A 13794-nucleotide genomic window follows, 5' to 3' on the forward strand; every position below is an offset into this window, starting at 1 on the left:
ATTCAGGTGTAATCCATACTGAAGGCTGTGGCCTTTGATCTTCATTAGTAAGTGCTTCAAGTCCTCTTCACTTTCAGCAAGCAAGGTTGTGTCATCTGCATGACGCAGGTTGTTAATGAGTCTTCCTCCGATCCTGATGCCCTGTTCTTCTTCATACAGTCCAGCTTCTCGGATTATCTGCTCAGCATACAGATTGAATAGGTATGGTGAAAGAATACAACGCCGATGCACAACCTTCCTGACTTTAAACCACGAAGTATCTCCTTGTTCTGTTAGAACCCCTGCCTCTTGATCTATGCATAGGTTATTATGCTGATCTACATACAGCATAATTAAGTGTTCTGGAATTCCCATTCTTCGCAATGTTATCCATAATTTGTTATGATCCACACAGTCAAATGCCTTGGCATAGTCAATAAAACACAGGTAAACATCCTTCTGGTATTCTCTGCTTTCAGCCGGGATCCACCTGACATCAGCAATGCTATCCCTGCTTCCACGTCCCCTTCTGAATCAGGCCTGAATTTCTGGCAGTTCCCTGTTGATCTCCTGCTGCAGCTGCTTTTGAATGGTCTTCAGCAGAATTTTACTTGCGTGTGATAGTAATGATATTGTTCGATAATTTCCGCGTTTGGTTGGATCACCTTTCTTGGTGTCTTAGTTATCTAGTGCTGCTACGACAGAAATACCACAAGTGAACGACTTTAACAAAGAAAGATTTATTTCCTCACAGTAAAAACGTAGGCTAAAAGCCCAAAGTCAGGGTGTCAGGTCCAGGGGAAGGCTTCCACTCTCAGCCGGCCTCCTCATCAATCTTCCCCCAGACTAGGAACTTTTCCACTCAGAGACCCCGGGTCCAAAGGACACCTTCTGCTCCTAGAACTGTTTCCTTGGTGGTATGAGGTTCGCCTCTGTGCTCACTTCCCTTTCCTTTTTATCTCTTGAGAGATAAAAGGTGGTGCAGGCCATAAAAACCAAAAAAACCAAACCCAATGCCATCAAGTTGATTCCGACTCGTAGCAACCGACAGGACAGAGTAGAACTGCCCCATAGAGTTTCCAAGGAGGACCTGGCAGATTCAAACTGCTGACCTTTTGGTTCACAGCCGTAGCACTTAACCACTACACCACTAGGGTTTCCGGTGCAGGTCATACCCCAGGGAAACTCCCTTTACATTGGATTGGGGATGTGACCTGGGTAAGGGTGGTGTTACAATCCCACCCTAATCTTCTTTAACATAAAATTACAATCACAAAATAGAAGACAACCACACAATATGGGAACTCATGGGAATACTCACATTTTGGGGGACATAATTCAGTCCATGACACTTGGGAATAGGCATAAATATGGATCGATTCCAGTCGGTTGACCAGGTAGCTGTCTTCCAGATTTCTCGGCGTGGACAAGAACTTTGAAAACACTAGTCCTCAGAGTCTCCTGGCACCATCGTGAAGCCTTGTCAACTGCATTAGGCCAATCCCCAGACGTGTGGGGTTTTCATCTGAGCTCTGACCCTGAGTTGCTGTGTGACCTTGACAAGTTGTTTCACCTCTCTGAGCCTCAATTTCCTCCTCTATATTAAAAAGAAAAAAAAAATTTTTTTTTTTTTCCTCTATAAGGGACTACTAAATGCACCTGCCCTGCTGAACGCCCAGGGTTACTGTGAACATCAAATGAAACACTGCAAGCGAAAGTATTTTGTAAACTGTGAAGGCCAGGACACAAACAGGATTCCAATCCTGGCGGGCTCATTTACAAAGCCCCAATCTGTGCCAGGCATTTCCTATCCATTACACTCCCAACAGCCCTGTAAGACATCTATCATTACTAGTGAGGAAACAAACTCAACAAAATTAATTTTCTCCTTCAAGTCACTTGTTAGTAAGTGGGAAACAGATTTGAACCCAAATCTTCAGCCATCTGAGCTGTCTTTCCTTGCCCCTCTGGGAGGATTTGAACCACCAACTTTTTGGCTAGTAGTCCAATGCGTAACCAATTGTGCCACACTCTGCTCTAAGGTCGTGGGAATGGCTCCCGTTCCCAGAATATGCCCTGGTATTTGTTTGCATGTCGGTGACTCCTTGCCACCAGAAGGCACTCCTACTCCTCCCAAGCCCCAGGGACAGTGCCAGTAAGTGTTTATTAGATGAATAAACAAATGTACAGATGTTCCAAATGAATGATTTTGGAAAACACGCGGCGTTGTTCCAGTTCAGTGAGAAGCCAACATTCGGCCTCAGCCGGAGGTTCACTGCACCGTGGTTCCCGGGTCACTTCGGTCCAGGGCTCTGTTGAGGAACAGCGGCTGAGCGCGCCTGAGCTGCCCGGTGAGGTAGGAGAGCAGTGGCCCAGCGTGGATGCCTTCAGCAGGGACCGGGGGGCCCCGGGAAGGCTTTCTCTCTAAGTCCCCAGGGCCCTGGGGCTCTGAGGGGTCCATGGCGCGGCTGAGGCTGCGGCCCCCTAGGCATGACCTTGATCGTGCCCTGGCCTGCGCGGACCCTCTGACCAGCGCTGAGCTCTGGCCTCAGACAGCGAATGCACAATGCTCCCAGCTTCACGGCACCAACCCTCGGCTGAGCCAGGCGGCGGGCGCTGGAGGCGGGTCCAGCCGGGGAAGCACTATGGGGACGCTTTGTTCAGGGGCTCGCGTGGGGGCGGTTGCTTAGCCACCCACACAAATACCCAGCCTGCCGAACCCCGGCTGTGGAAAAAACCCGCCCAGCAGCCCGGAACCGGAACCAGATCCACCGTTGCAAAGACAAAGAGGGGCAGGGCGAGGGGACAGACCCGGCTAGTCCTCTGCTGGGGAGGAGGGACCACGCACAAGTGAGGGGGTCAGGCAGTGACCAAGGATCCCGTTCCATAGTCCCAGAGCCCCTGGTCTAGGCCTTGAAACCCATCACTCAACTGGGGAAATCGAGGCTCAGAGAGGCCAGAGATCTTGGCCAAAGCCACACGGCGGTGGTGATTCTGAGGACAAAAAGAACCCGCAGCTGTCCAGTCAATCCAACTCATGGCGCCCCCATATGGTACAGAGTGGAACTGCTCCATGGGCTTTTCTCGGCAGTGATCTTTATGAAAGCGGATCGCCAGGCCTTTTTTCCTTGGGGTTGCTGGCTGGGTTTGAACTGCCAACCTCTAGGTTAGTACAGCTGTTGCTGTGGCGGCCACTCTGACTCATTGAGACCCTCCCTATAGGACAGAGTAGAACTGCCCTATGAGGTGTCCCAGGCTGTAACCTTTACGGAAGCAGACTGCTACATCTTGCTCCCAAGCAATGGCTGGTGGGCTCAAACCGCTGACCTTTTGGGTAGCAGCCACTTAACCGCTGTGCCCCAGGGTTCCTTGATAGTTTAGTTAGCAGTAGAACACTCTTTAGAAGCGAGGATGGTGAGACTTCATCTCTCCTACTTTGGACATGCTATCAAGAGGGACAGTCCCTGGAGAAGGATGTCATATTGGGTAAAGTAGAGGATCAGTGAAAAAGAGGAAGACCCTCTATGACATGGATTGACACACTGGCAACAACAGTGGGCTCAAGCATAGCAATGATTGTGAGGATGGCAGTGTTTTGTTTTGTTGTGCACAGGGTCGCCATGAGTCAGAAATGACTTGAGGCACATAACAGCAACAATGGTTGAGCCCAAAATCAACAGGAGCACAAGGCCTATGACCTTGAGAGGTGGTGTTAGAGATCAGGAAGGATAATTCTGTTTGTTATGGGTGTTTTTGTTGGGAACTCTGTGGGGGGTGGGGCTGTGGAATGGAAAGAATGTGGGCTTTAGATTCCTTCTGATAGTCCCCAGCTCAAAGCCTGACCCTGTTGCCTAGAGCTGTGTGACCTTGGGCAGGCCAGCTGACCTCTCCGTGCTTCGGTTTATAACAGTACCGACCTCACAAGCTTGTTGCAAGGATTAAATGAGATGATACTCACTCAGCGGGGACACAGAGCTAGGCCCTCGGGCATGACTCAGCCAATAGTAGTTTGTGTTGTTGCCCAGGCCACCCAGGGTCCCATTCAGAGACTCTCAGGACCATGCCACCTTGGGCCTCAATGGCACCCCGGAGTCTCCGCCTCTGGGCTTTAGTTTCCCATCTGTAAAGTGGGAGGAGGCAGAGGGTTTAGACTAGAGCAGGGGTGGAATAATTCTGTGCTGGGGGATGGGGGAGGGGGTGTCCAGCACTGCAGGGTGTTAAATAGCACCCCTGTCCTCTCCACTAGATTCCGTAGCACCACCTCCCCCTCCAGTTGTGACAACTGAGTATGCCTGCTGACATTGCTAGGTGTCCCTGGAGGACTGAAAAATTCAAAAATACCAGTTGCCATCGAGTTGATTCTGACTCATGATGACCCCATGTGTGTCCGAAATGTGCTCCATCTTGTTTTCTTTTTTAAAATTTTTATTTTGCTTTAAGTGAAAGATTACAAATCAAGTCAGTCTCTCATACACAAATTTATATACACCATGCTGTATACTCCTAGTTGCTCTCCCCCTAATGAGACAGCACACTCCTTCTCTCCACTCTGTATTCCCGAGTCCATTCAGCCAGCTCCTGTCCCCTCTGCCTTCTCATCTCCCCTCCAGACAGGAGCTGCCCACACAGTCTCATGTGTCTACTTGAGCTAAGAAGCTCACTCCTCACTCGTATCATTTTCTATCTTATAAAAACCCATTGCTGTCAAGTCAATTCTGACTCATGGTAACCCTATAGGACAGAGTAGAACTGCCCCACAGAGTTTCCAAGGAGTGCCTGGTAGATTCGAACTGCTGACCTTTTGGTTAGCAGGCATAGCACTTAACCACTATGCCACCAGGGGCACTAGATGGTACTATATTCTTTGCCTGTCAGAGCAGGGAAGGATAAAGGAGCACCTACTGTGTGAAAGAATAAGGAAGACTGAAGAACTGATGCCTTTGCGTTATGGTGTTAGCCGAGGATATTGAACATACCATGGACTGCCAGAAGAACGAACAAACCCGTGTTGGAAGAAGTAGAGCCAAAACGTTCCTTAGAAGCAAGGATGGCAAGACTTCATCTAAGGTACTTGGACATGTTATCAGGAGGGACCAGTCAAGGACATCATGCTTGGTAAAGTAGAACCAAAAACCAAATCCGTTGCCGTCAAGTTGCTTCCGACTCATAGCGACCCTAAAGGACAGAGTAGAACTGCCCATAGAGTGTCCAAGGAGCGCCTGGTGGATTTGAACTGCCGACCTTTGGGTTAGCAGCTGTAGCACTTAACCGCTATTCCATTGTGTGTATGTACTGCATTGTGTTTGTCCATTCATCCGCTGAGGGACATTTTGGTTGTTCCCACAGTTTGGCTGTTGTGAAAAGTGCTGCAATAAACATTATGCTTCCCTCTTTTCTTGATGACAGGCCGGCTTCAGACACCAGGTGCTTACTGCCTTGAAGAAGTCAGGTCATCGCTGTGATCTTGGGGAGGCTGGACTAGATAAGCTCCGAAGCCCTCCAGGTCCCAGGCCCCAGACACTTTCCTCCTCCCTCCTCCCACAGAAAAGGGAGCGTGGGCTTCCCAGCAAGAGAGAGGACCCCAGCTCTGCCACTCACCTGCCCCACGACTTGCCTGGTCTTTCTTCCCCATCCACCCTATGTAATTCTCAGAGGAGTAAGTGAAACGATGATGTCGAGACCCCGGCTGTTCCTGCCCTCCTCCTTCCCTCCCCCTGCCCTCCTCCTTCCCTCCCCCTGCCTTCCTCCTTCCCTCCTCCTGCCCTCTCCCACCCTCCTGCTGCCTTCCTCCTCTGTCTTCCATTCCCTCATGTTTGCCTCCAGTGACATCGATAATAAATAACTTTTTTTTCAGTGCCGATGGGTCTTTAGGCAGATTATTTTCAGGAGATAAGAATGATAAATATCACTTGCGAATTTCTCATCCTTTCTCTAGAAAGACAAAAGAACAACCACAAAAAAAAGCAGCACTCGCTAATGTTAGCGTCTCCCCCAGGGACTGAGAGCCACATTAGCTCAATGGAAAGCATGGCTATGGAGGAGCTGGACCCAGGCCCCACAGGGTCTGACCCGGAGAAGGTGCCCCATGGGTGCTTGCAGAGCTTTAGCATTCCTCGTGTGAAAGCCCCCAATCCAAAGACAAGACCCATGTGAGCAGGGGCCCTGCCACCCCTAGTACATGGCAGGGTGCCGGGCACACAGTAGGTGCTGCTTTCTCCTCCCCTGCTCTCACAGGCAAATAATGTAGGACCATCTAGTCTTATATCTGATGGAGCCCTAGTGGTGCTGTGGTTAAAGCGCTTGGCTGCTAACCAAAAGTTTGGTGGTTGAACTCACCAGCTGCTCCGAGGGAGAAAGATGTGGCAGTCTGCTTTCATAAAGATCCCCGCCTTGGAAACCGTGTGGGGAAGTTCTACTCTGTCCTATAGGATCTTCTATCTGGCAATGTTGAGAGACATTTTTGGTGGTCACAACTGGGGGTACTACTGGGATCTGGTGGGTGGAGGCCAGGGATACTGCTCAACATCCCACAATGCACAGGACAGACCCTACAACAAAGAATTATTCTGCTCCAAATGTCACAGTGCCGAGGGTGAGAACCTGCTCTAAAACAATAGACCTGGGAGATGGAAGGCGGCCCCATTCTGGAACCTGAGTCACGCTAAATCTGGAGCACTCTAGACTGCCTCGCTGCAGGACAGTTTGTGGAGAGAAGTTTATGTCTGCTGAGCCCAGGAAACCAGTTCTGAACAAGTGCAGCCCTCATCCCCCATTTGCCTTTGTGGGCACTGTGCCAGCTGATAAGCCAAAGGTTGGAGGTTCCAGACCACCTCGAGGTACCCTGGAAGAAAAGCCTGGAGATCTACTTCTGGAAAAGTAGCCACTGAAAACCCTATGGAGCACAGTACTACGCTGGCACACACGGGGTCTCCAGGAGTTGGAATGGACCCCACGGCAACTGGCACCCACGGAGGCAGGCTGCCCTCGACCCTGACCACCTGCCAATAGGTTGGGCACCATGAGCAGTGGCTCAAGGCCAGGAGTCACCAGCCAGGGGCCACAGGTTGTGTGTACTCCTCAGAGCGCCACCAAGAGGTCACTCTGAACCTGTTCCCCCTACCCCACCCCCCCCCACGCCACACACACACACACACACACACACACACACACACACATATACACGCACCGGGTAGAGCAAACATATTGCAGGCCCTTTCCTACAAACCCTGTGATAGTTCCTGGTAAATTCAGCACACGTGTTGCTCCAGGCGCTCAGGTGTTGTGGAAGGAACAATGGCTTTGGAGCTCTGGGTTCAAATCCCAGCTCAGCCACTCACTGGCCGAAGGGCCTCTTTGAATCCTCATCTGTGAAATGCAGATCGTAAGTAACTACCTTGTAGGGTTATTATGGGATTTACAGAAGAGCATACAGAGAGAACCTGGCCCTCGATAAAAAACAAAAACTGGTGTCAAGTTAATTCCGACTCATGGTGACCCCACGTGTCACAGAGTAGAACTGCTCCATGGGGTTTTCCTGGGTGTAGTCTTTAGGGGAGCAGATCACCAGGCCTTTCTTTCCACAGCACTGACGAGTGAGTTCGCACTGCCAACCTACAGGTTGGTAGTTGAGCACAAACCTTTTGCACCACCCAGTGACCTCAAAAAATAATAAGATTTTATTATTAATAAAATACGGATGACCATATCGAACACAGTCGACACCAAAACCAGAGCCGAATCAGCTTATTTAATCCACAGTGTGGAGAGTTGCCAGCTGGAAGTTTTCTTCAGAGTAATTCAAAGCTGAAGTAAAAGATATGATATGAGTTAGTATCTGTTTTGATTGGGACTGTTGCCTAAGAAACTAAGTGTGTGTATGTGTCTTTGGTTTTTTACCCTATGAGTTTCTAGAATTCCATTACCGGTGATGCGTTCTGTTTTCCAGCAGCTACAGATCACCACTCAACTTAGCTTCCTGTTCCAGCTGGTGGGGAATATCTGCTGGTTTCTGCTGTGTAATAATGATCAACCAGTAAAAGCCAGGTGCCATAGAGCTGACCCCAACTCACGGCAACCCCGTGTGTGTCAGGGTAGAACTGTGCTCCATAGGCTTTTCAGTGGTTGGGGGGGGGGCAGGGAGTAGATGGCCAGGCCTTTCTTCCAAGGTGCCTGTGGGTGGACTAGAACTTCCAACCTTTCAGTTATCAGCTGACTACGTTAACCATTTGTGCCACACAGGGACCCCTGTGATAATCATAATGGCTATTTTTCCCTTCCTCTTCCTGTGAGAATTGCCAACGAATGAGGCTGCCTGTTCTTTTCCCTGAAGTCGCCAGTGAGACCTGGGGGATCTTCATCAGTGATGTGCTAGTAAATTTTAATGACCGGCTCTCCAGGGAAAAAAATGGATGCGTACCTCCAGGTACATACATTTATTATAAATGCTGCTGGCGTAAGAGATGTGCAGTACACAATTTACAAACAATAAAATATATACTACTCTTTATTATAAATTCTGTACAGCCATTTTTTTTTTATATAGCTAATTAGGAGCCCTGGTGGCACAGTGTTAACTCTTCGTTTACCTCTTGGCTACTAGCTGAAAGGTCAGAGGTTCGAACCCATCAGCCACTTCACAGGAGAAAGATGTGGCAGTCTGCTTCTGTAAAGAGTAACCAAAAAAAACCAAACCCAGTGTCGTTGAGTCGATTCCGACTCATAGTGACCCTATAAGACAGAGTAGAACTGCCCCACAGAGTTTCCAAGGAGCGCCTGGCGGATTCAAACTGCCGACCCTTTGGTTAGCAGCCATAGCACTTAACCACTGCACCACCAGGGTTTCCTCTGTAAAGAGTACAGCCTTGGAAGCTCTATGGGGCAGTTCTATTCTGTCCTACAGCGTCATTGGAATGGGCCCGATGGCTGTGGGTTTTGTTTGGTTTTATACAGCTAATTGATTCTCATAGAATGCTTTCATTGATTTTTTTGCTGAACTCTTGAGTGTATAACTAACCTATGGTTACCATTCGGCCATGATTTGACAGACTCGGACTACTAATAAATACTTGATTACTGTCCAATTCAGCAAAGAAGTTGCTCACATTAAACATTAGGGATGAACAAATATACTTCTGACATGGACGTTGGTTGGGATTTTCATTTACTTTAACAAGTAAGACAAAAATGAAACAACAAAGACGTGTTAGAACGTTACTCATGCATCACTGATGTGAGAAACTTCTTTGCTGATTAGATAATAGTTTTCAAATCCTGGAAAAATATTTTCTCAGTTTTGGTGTTATTCAAACTGTAATGGCTATGTATGCGAGACGATTTTAAATTTAATTTTGTTGAGAAAAGTTGTGGAAGATTTTGAAATGGGAAAAAGAGATGACTAGATATTCTTTTAATGGAATTCAAGCCATGGTGTTTTCAATCACCTCATATGTGTGTGAAAGCTGGACGATGAATAAGGAAGACTGAAGAAGAATTGATGCCTTTGAATTATGGTGTTGGCGAAGAATATTGAATATACTATGAACTGCCAGAAGAACTGAACACATCTGTCTTGGAAGAAGCACAGCCAGAATGCTCCTTAGAAGCGAGGATGGCAAAACTTCGTTTCACATACTTTGGACATTTATCAGGAGGGACCAGTCCCCGGAGAAGGACATCATGCGTGGTAGAGGGTCACTGAAAAAGAGGAAGACCCTCAACGAGATGGATTGACATAGTAGCTGCAACAATGGGCTTAGGGATAACAACTTTTATAAGGCTGGTAAAGACTGGGCAGTGTTTCTTTCTGTCGCACGTGGGGTCGCTATGAATTGGAACCAATCTGACGGCACCATGAGGGTATGTGCCTTCATTTGTCTTTGACTGGGCTATTTTAGAAGTCTGCAGAGATAGAAGTTAAACATGTAAAAAACGGCCAGCATGCAAATGTTTTATGTGCCTAACTATGCAAACAACTTTTGTTCAGGGCTTTGCAAATGAATTTTGGCAGGTAGGATATATAAATCTCTGTAAGGCAAATCCTCCTTTTGTTGCTGTGATGCCGGAAGCTATGCCACCGGTATTTCGAGTACCCATGGTGGACAGGTTTCAGCAGAACTTCCCAACTAAGACAGACTAGGAATAAAGGCCTGGCCTCTACTTGCAAAAATTAGCCAATGAACACCCTATGCACCACAACAGCATATTGTCCCATATAATTCTGGAAGGCACTCAAGATACACAGGGGCTGCAACAATGGACTGGTGCGTGCCAACGGTTGTGAAAATGGTGCCAAAACAGGCAATGCTTTCTTTTGTCATATGTGGGGTCACCATGAGTCAGAGCCACCTCCACCACAACTAATAAAAACGACAATATCTTCCTGGTCCCCATTCATTAATGAGTTAAATAAAGTCTTTGACTTACATTAATTTTATATTTGTATGAGAGTCATGATTTTATTTTTTAAAAATGACACTTAAACAATTTTCATTATTAACATTTTTTTCACCACTTCCCTAAACTTAAACAATCGACAAAACAATAAATCAAGCCCTCATTTGTAGCGCTTGCCAATTTCCATGGTGTAAATACTCCCACAATGAGCAATGTCAAGCTACTAACGTGAAGGACATGACTGAACATGGAGCTGGGAAGAGATGCTCAATAACACACGATTATATAATATTATCGCCACATGTACAATAAACATAAATAAATATCCTTAAGAGCATTGGTAATGATCAAACGCAGTGAAATAATTAGGAATCGATGACTTTTGAGTATTTATTACCTATGTTTTTGATATAATTTATTTAATTTAAGCTTATTTAGTTAAATTTTTTTGTGTTTAACAATCACGAGCTTCCTGAAAATTTAACAATAGGCTCTGACAAGATCCTTTCATACCAAAAAAAAATCCTCAGAGAAACAAAGGAGTTCTTGTTATTTTGCAGATGTCTGGCATTCCAAGTGGTGACTTTAACTAAAGGAAATTGGCTATTATTCTTATTGTGTGCCGTCAAGTTGATTCCCACTCATGGAGACCCTATAAGATGAAGTAGAACTGGCCCATGGGGTTTCTTAGGCTGAAATCTTTACAGGAGTAGGTCGTCAGGTCTTTTCTCTCACAGATCTGCTGGTGGGTTAAAACCATGGACCTTTGGTTAGCAACTGAGTGCTTTAACCACTGTGCAACCAGGATCAGTGTAACCCATTGGTTCCCACTTCATCAAATCCTAAGGTAGTGTCATCCCAGGTCTTCACCTGCTGGGAAGGTTTCCCAAGGTGATCTGGCTAGGTGGACCATGTCTCACCTCTGTACCCCTGAGCGGGTGGGATTTACTCCCCCATAGCCTGGGGGGCTGTGGAGTGGAAGTCCCCTCCCAACTTGCAAGTTGGAAGACCTGGGTTCCAGCCCCAACCTTGCAGTGGACCCTCTCCTCTCGGAGACTCAGTGCCCTCACTGAGGAGTCTGCCCTGAGCAGAAGCAAGCAGCTAGCATCCATACGTTAAACTGCCAATCCAAAGATCATAGTGGGTAGTGGTCACTGGACAAAACTGGAGGGTGCATGCCCTACTTACAAGCATTCAAATTCAAACATTTAAAAAAATACCATGTTACAAAAGAGAGACTGGAAGAAGGGAGCGGGCTGTCTCATTGGGGGAAGAGTAATTGGGAGTATGTGGTAAGGTGTATGTAAGTGTTTATGTGAGATGCTGACTTGATTTGTAAACTTTCACTTAAAGCACAATAAAAATTATTTAAAAAAAAAAAAATGCCATGAGCTACTGGCCAGCCAGACTCGTCCAGCAGCTGCCAGTCTGAGATCCTCAACTAGAACATTTCCAGGGGTCAGTCTGGTGGACTCGTCCACCACCAGCGACCTCCCTGTCCCTCATATCCATGCCCAGCAGCAGGCCAGGGAAGAGCTCCGGAAATGTTTGCCACATGGAGTGGGGATACAGAGATGCAACCGAACACATTATCCTTGGGCTACTCTTAGACTTTGGGAGTTTGGGAGCTCAGACCATTTCCAAAGGGACAAGGAGTCTTAGTGTTAGATGATCAGTTCCTCTGGAGTCCAGAAGAAGGTGAGTGGCAGCTCTTTCTATTCAATGCATTTGTGGTGAGCCACAAATAAAGAAGCTGGCCTATAATTCACGGTCATGGGGTAGAGAAAGCATATGTCTTTAAGCCCTAGAGGACCCTAGGGTGGCCAATGCTCCCCTGGGAGAGGTGTCTGAGGCTGAGGCGGTGGGAGCAGCTTCAAGTCTCCCAACCGAAACTCACTCAGGTGCCTCTGTTGATAGGCGTGAAAACAGGAAATAGCACCCTGCCACTTACAGTGGTTACTTCTCTGTCTGCAAGCCCTGTAGGTGAATTTGCAAGTTAAATGCATTTGGTCACAACTGCACTGTGCAAGGCAAACGACCTTCCTTTTACTAAGGCTGGCCAACCACCTGTTAGAACTTTTGAGAACTATCATACTAACATTTTATATATATATATATATATATATATACGGAAACTCTGGTGGTGTAGTGGTTAAGTTCTACGGCTGCCAACCAAAAGGTCGGTAGTTCAAATCCACCAGCTGCTCCTTGGAAACTCTGTGGGGCAGTTCTACTCTCCTATAGGGTCACTATGAGTCGGAATCGACTCGACGGCAACGGGTTTGGATGACATATATATATACACCGTCTAGTCGGTCTCCAAATCAGAGTGGCCTTGTGCACTACAGAACGAGACACCGCCCTGTCCTGAACCATCCCACAATCAGTTGGGAATCAGACCAGCTGATCATAGTTGTGATCCAGAGGGTTTTCACTGGCTGATTTTTGGAAGTAGATTGCCACCCCTTTTACATATATATATTCCCTGGGTGCTACAAATAGTTAATGTGTTCGGCTGTCCTATGGAGCACAGATATACCCTGATGCACACAGGGTCCCCATGAGTCGGAGTAGACTTGATGGCAAGTAGATGTCTTACCAAAGACCCTCTCCTGTGATCTCAAATGTCAGGTGCCATTCTGAATTTCAGCACTAATGCAGAACACCCAGTTACATTTGAATTTCAGACAAACAATGAATAATGTTTAGTATAAGTATGTCCCATGCAATATTTGGGACAAACTTACACTAAGAAATGATTCATTTTTGGTCTCAGATCCTGTATTGCCATTCGCTAAACCTGGCCACACCTGTGTGCCTATGTACGCCTCCAAGCACAAAAGGAGGCAGACACACGTATACAACCATGTCCATGTGTACACACGTGACGGGTATGGCCAGTGAACATGGGCCCAGTGCATGCATCCCCGTCCACACAGACGTTTCACCCTTTTCCGTTGCTGAGCACAGTTTGTCCCCAAGGTGCCCTTGGGATTGAGTTTACAACCACAGGGCCTGCGGTTCCTTCCTAGGCTGGCTCCTTCCTCTTGCTTAAGAACCTGCAGTTGCTGGGCGGTCTTTACTCCTTCCTGGAGTTCCCCTGGATTTTACAACTCTGGGCCTGGCTTTGGAGCAGAAGCCTAGCCGGGTACGCAGGCTTTTCTCCCCATCAGCCAGGCCCTGCCTCCCACCCTCCCTTTCCCTAACGGCGTCTCTTTTTCTTTCTAGCTGTGGGCTGGTGGCTGGTGGGCTTTCTCAAGAGCAGGCCTCTTCCCTCCGGCTGGCTCCCCGGCCACTCATATCCTGGTTTACAGCCCGGGGTAGTGCCTACGGGGCCTGCAGGCTGGATGTTCTGAGATTTTTATTGGCATCTCCATAAAGATGAGGGCCATGGGGGTCCTTGAGGCCTTCCGGAGGTGGTTT

General features: G+C 47.6%; 1 long non-coding RNA gene across 1 annotated transcript in view; it reads left to right on the forward strand.

Annotated features, from left to right (window-relative positions):
- The first annotated feature begins 2233 nt into the window (after nt 1-2233).
- LOC126084173 (uncharacterized) overlaps nt 2234-13794 on the forward strand; it is a 32468-nt gene continuing 20907 nt past the window's right edge. The window contains exon 1 of the long non-coding RNA XR_007518968.1: nt 2234-2335. This is a non-coding gene — a long non-coding RNA (uncharacterized LOC126084173). The remainder of the gene's footprint in view (nt 2336-13794) is intronic.

This window comes from Elephas maximus, chromosome 10 (assembly GCF_024166365.1).
Source record: "Elephas maximus indicus isolate mEleMax1 chromosome 10, mEleMax1 primary haplotype, whole genome shotgun sequence".
NCBI lineage: Eukaryota > Metazoa > Chordata > Mammalia > Proboscidea > Elephantidae > Elephas > Elephas maximus.